The 5,279-nt window shown below is 40.7% G+C and overlaps 1 non-coding gene across 1 annotated transcript; it reads left to right on the top strand.

Moving 5' to 3' along the window:
* The first annotated feature begins 4,580 nt into the window (after positions 1-4,580).
* TRNAD-GUC (transfer RNA aspartic acid (anticodon GUC)) lies at positions 4,581-4,651 on the top strand. The gene has a single exon. It is a non-coding gene; the product is annotated as a tRNA-Asp (tRNA).
* Positions 4,652-5,279: the final 628 nt, after the last annotated feature.

Here is a 5,279-nt window from a genome sequence, read left to right as displayed (position 1 = left end):
CATCAACGATCCCCTCCACGGTATCATTTTCCCCTTTAGTTCACTGGGGGCTAACTGCTTTTAGACGATTTCCTGTCCAGTCAACCCCTTCCCCCAAATGAATGCAGAACGGTTCTCACATCTGCCCTAGATGCAGACTGCAGAGCTGGAGTGAGCAGAAGCAAGACCCGAGTGGAAAGAACTGGAGTACTTTTGCACTATGGGTTTTCACTGCAAGAATTGCTTCAACAAGGTACCTAAGCTTTCAAAATCCCTTGAAATGCTGGAAGTGCGGTTTGTATTCTCAATACACGCCCTCTGGCCAGCTCCCGCCCCCCATCGGTGTCATTTGTGCATCTCCTAGTGCAATAGCTGGGCCTCAGTTCTTATTCGGCACCGTTAAAGCCCCCCGCGCCCCACCCCCCATGTGCAACTGCCTCCCCTTGCCCTTTAAAACAGTTACACTTTCCAAGAAGACGAAAAAAAAGAAAAAGAAAAAAGGACAAGAAATGGATATAGGTTTTGTAAGTGTTAAATAACTTTCTCAGCGTGTATTAAAGGAAGATTGTATTTTATCAGCGGCTGATTGATGCAGCCTGGGACCCTGTCGGTTTGTCTATAGCATCATATTTATTTAACCTGCTGGGGACTGTGTTCAGGGGCAGCCTGTTCACGCTGTCAAGAGCATGCACATTACACAGGACCCCAGGTATTTTGATTGATTGTTCCCACCCCAAAGCCCTTGGTTCATAATTTAGCACAGCGGGTTCTGCATCACAGACTAGGTTTCAAAAAAAAAAAAATCCTGTAAAAGATTTCAATGAACAACTACAGCCAAGAAACCTTTCTCCACCTGCAACCTCCAAATATTCTAAATGCCTCCTGAGATGGCATACAACCTTTAGTTGCCCTAGTTCCCTGAACAATTATTCATTTAAATCTGTGGCTGGACTAACATTACTTTAACCAAAAGATAGGAGTGGGAGAACGGGAGAACAATATCAAATAGTGTGGGCTTCTCTTCCCCTCCCTTCCCTTCCCTTCCCTTCTCCCCTTTTGTCTTTCAATAGGTTTGGGATATGGGAGCAGGAGTAAAGTAACAAACAACAACAACAACAACAACAAAAAACTTCTTTTGACTGATTTAGTTCATGAAGCCCCTTGGCAGTAAACTGGAATTTTGCTATCACTACTTGCTCCTCACCCTGGTGGGTGAGAGACTTTTCTTGCAAGTGACAAGCTGTACAGTGTGCAGAGTAAACTTCCATAATATTTGTGTCTTTTTGAGGAAACCATTTTAATGGCCTAGGGACATCCTAGTGATTCTAAAAGCTGTAACTCAAAATGGCCCTTATCTAGTGAAGAACCAAATGCATAATTACTTCCTATGAGATTTCTTAAAAGAAAGACACTTCTCGTTGGCATTTTACTGCTTTTGTTGCTAAGACCAACAGAGTACACATGTAAATGTGCACAAAATAATGTATGCTTGGTAAATACTTTTTTTTTTTTTTGCTGTGTTAAAAACGGGATACATTTTTATCCTCAAGTTACTATTATTCTGACTAGCAATCTTTTTCCTCTTCTCCTTCTCCTCTCCCACTTCCTCCTTCTCTTCCTCCTTCTTCTTCTCTTCTTCTTCCCCTGCCCCTGTCCCTTCCCCTTCTTCTTCTTATAAAGACTGTTTTAAATGTGTGTTATTTTCCAGTGAATCTTATGCTGTTTCTTGTGCTTGGTACTTTTACATTTGTCCTTTACAGACTTGGATCGACTTTTAAAGTCTGAAAAGCAATGCTAACACTGGAAAGGCATCTCTTTGCCCATCACAGTTTTATTTTGTCTTTCTAGGTCAAATGGTCAGATGAGAAGCAAGGTAGGTTGATTGCAGGGATATATGACACTACCCTGGAGGGTACGGAGAAAGATGTTAAGTGCATACCGCTCTGAAAATAATTCAACAGGTCTAAAGCTGTTTTCCCCCCTTCAGCTCTAAGGTTAATATTGGGAGAAAAAAGTTTCTTATGTATCCAGTAATGGCAGAGTATGGCAACATTTATTATAAAAGCTTTCTTCCTCATCCCCAAATATCCTTATTCACAAAAGTGCATCTTTGTTTTGTTAGGTACTTTACAACGATGGTAGACATTGCCAAAAAGTGGTCCACACCTCTCATTTCAGTTAATATCTCCTTTCCTCTTACTGTCTTGCATCTGGGGCAAGAGTGAGAGGCCCAGATAGTCCACCTTCTTTGCTGATAATATCATTTTCAGCATCTCTTTTTATCCCAGATGTTTCTGTTTACCCTTAGATGGTGTTCAATGACAAAGACCAAAATATTTACAAAACTCCAGGAGATGCATCTTTCTGCTGAGACAACAGCCATTATCAAAAGTATAGACACACTAGCCACAAAGAGAAAGAGAAAGAACTGCTTAGCAAAGGAAATATTTACCCATGACTCAATGCAGCCAGGGTGGACTAAGGTAGAGCAGGTGAGGTGAAGGAGAGTCTGCATTTGTTTGTGGAGAACAAAATCTACGCATTTTAAACACATGAGCAAAAGGAGTGCTACGATACCATATGCATTGATTTATAGTCATTTTTCAGAGTGTTTTAGAAATCCTTAGTCTGCCTTGAAAATAAACTTAGACTCATCCACCACCAGGTTTCTTTAACAGAGTAAAATGTATATTGCTCTTAATAATGAAGGAGATGATTTCATATGTTGTCTTCTGGGGCATTAAATAAACTAGATGGGATTCTATTTCTCTGGAAGGGGGCATTTCTTACTGGATTTAATACATGCTCACATATATGCTGACAAATGAACTTCTCTGAAGTTTGGCCGATTCCTAGCTGTGTAGTTCTGGGCAAGTTGTTTAATTTACCTGTCCCTCAGTTTCCTCATCTAATGAAACTGTAATAGCACCTACCTCAGGAGTTGTAAAGATCAGGAGAGTTAACAGATGTAAAGCTCTTATATCAGTGTCTGGAATATCATAGTTTCTGTACACCTCTTAGTTATTACTATAGCCTTGTGCTGGTTTGAAATGAAGTATGTACCCTAGAAAAACCATGTTTTAATCCTAATCCCATTTTGTAAAGGCAGCCATTTGTTGTAATCCCCATTGTTCAGTATTGTATGTTTGAAACTGTAATCAGATCATCTCCCTGGAGATGTGATTTAATTAAGAGTGGTTGTTAAACTGGATTAGGTGATGACATGTCTCCACCCATTTGGGTAGGTCTTGATAAGTTTCTGGAGTCCTGTAAAAGAGGAAACATTTTGGAGAATGAGCGATTGAGAGGGAGCAGAGCAGAATGACATAGCCTCGAGAAGCAGAGTCCACCAGCCAGTGACCTTTGGAGATGAAGAAGGAAAACGCCTCCTGGGAAGCTTCATGAAACTGGAAGCCAGGAGAAGAAGCTAGCAGATGACACTGTGCTCACCATGTGCCTTTCCAGATGAGAGAGAAACCCTGAACTGCATCGGCTTTCTTGAACCAAGGTATCTTTCTCTGGATGCCTTTGATTGGACATTTCTATAGACTTGTTTTAATTGGGACATTATCTCGGCCTTAGAACTATAAACTAGCAACTTATTAAATTCCCCCTTTTAAAAGCCATTCTGTTTCTGGTATGTTGCATTCCAGCAACTAGCAAACTAGAACAAGCCTGTAGTAGGCATTAATTTCTTATTAACATTATCATTGAGAGCCATGTTTTTAGTTATGGTCACCGTGTTTGTTTGCCAGGACTGCTATGACAAATAGCACACACTGGTTGGATTAACCAACAGGTATCTATCATCTTATGGTTTTGGAGGCTACTTGTCCAATATCAGAGTCTCAACAGACCACAGTCTCCCAGTGTCTGTAGCGTTTCAGTATTGGCTTGCCACAACTCTGGGTTCCCTGGCTTGCACCTCTGCCTCCCTCCCATCTGCCGTATTCGCTGGTGTCTTCTAATTGCCTATGAATTTCCTCTGCATATAAGGACCATCTGGTTTAAGGCCCACCTTGACTCAATTCAGCTTCATTTAAATAGAACCTTTGAAGATCCTACTTACAGATGAGTCTGTACCTTAACTAATAATGACATCTTCAGAGGTGCTTTTTAAAAATAGGTTCACAGGCCATGGTGAAGTCACATGATATTCTGAGTTGACAGAAAAAAAAAAAAAAGAAAAAAAAAGAAAAATAGGTTCACACCCACAGGAATGGGAGCTAGGATATAATTATGTCTTTATGGGGGACATGTCTTTATGGGGGACATGTCTTTATGGGGGACATGACTGCTGTCACCTAAAATGTTGGGAGCAGACTCCAAAACATGAACTCTGAATCTGATATGCTTTTGTTGAGTCACTGGGCTCAGATCTGCACTACATTGAAGCTTCAGATGTAAAAAACTGCCCCGAGGGGAAATAACCAGCTCGGTCTTTCTCCCCGTCTCCCTGGCCAGACATACTAAATAGCTTTCTATGTATACATTAAGCTGAGATGCAGCTCTACAGAGTGATGGGAATGCCACTGAGGTGTTTATATACTAAATCACAGGAAAATGCCACCAAGAGCCCCTTAAAAAGCAAATAGTAGGGAGCAAGGGTAGTTCAGTGGTAGAATTCTTGCTTGTCATGCAGGAGACCCAGGTTTGATTCCTGGCCCATGTACTTCCCTCCTGCCCCAACAAAAATTCAACAAATGGTGCTGTAATAATGGGGTTCTCACATGAAAAAAAAAAAAGAAGTGTAACCCCTACCACACATAAAGCAAATAGCCACAGGACACTGCAGACACCATGTGGTAATGGCATGCTCCTTCCTTGTTTTTGCTTTCTGCCCAGGACCTAATTCTTCTGTTGCATATTTAATATGTTCTGGAGTTTACAGTATGCTTTTTTATACTGTCAAGCACTGTTCTCTGTTCAGTTGTTCAAGTTTAATTTTTTTCTAACCGAAAGAGATATTTTCTGGTAATGTGTTACTATATTGATTAAACACTGGGACCTTGATGTAAAATTGAATGGGATTAAATAATATAATCCTCTGAGAGTTGATTTTTTCCCCATATATTGACTTCTAAAATTAGGACAAAAACAATTTCGAGTAATAGTATCAACTTTACTTCTACTACAGAATATCTGTCTTTTGGGTTTTGAGTTGATCTCCTGCCACTTCAGATAGTAACTTGAGATCAGAGCTCAAGTGAAACCAGAGCCCCTGAAAGACAGCTAGCAGCTAGCACCCTGTTCCCTTCTCTCTAGGTTACCCTATACGGACACAGAATCTGACTTGTTTT

The sequence above is a fragment of the Tamandua tetradactyla genome, chromosome 12 (genome assembly GCF_023851605.1).
Source record: "Tamandua tetradactyla isolate mTamTet1 chromosome 12, mTamTet1.pri, whole genome shotgun sequence".
NCBI lineage: Eukaryota > Metazoa > Chordata > Mammalia > Pilosa > Myrmecophagidae > Tamandua > Tamandua tetradactyla.
This window is presented reverse-complemented; position numbering and strand designations above follow the sequence as displayed.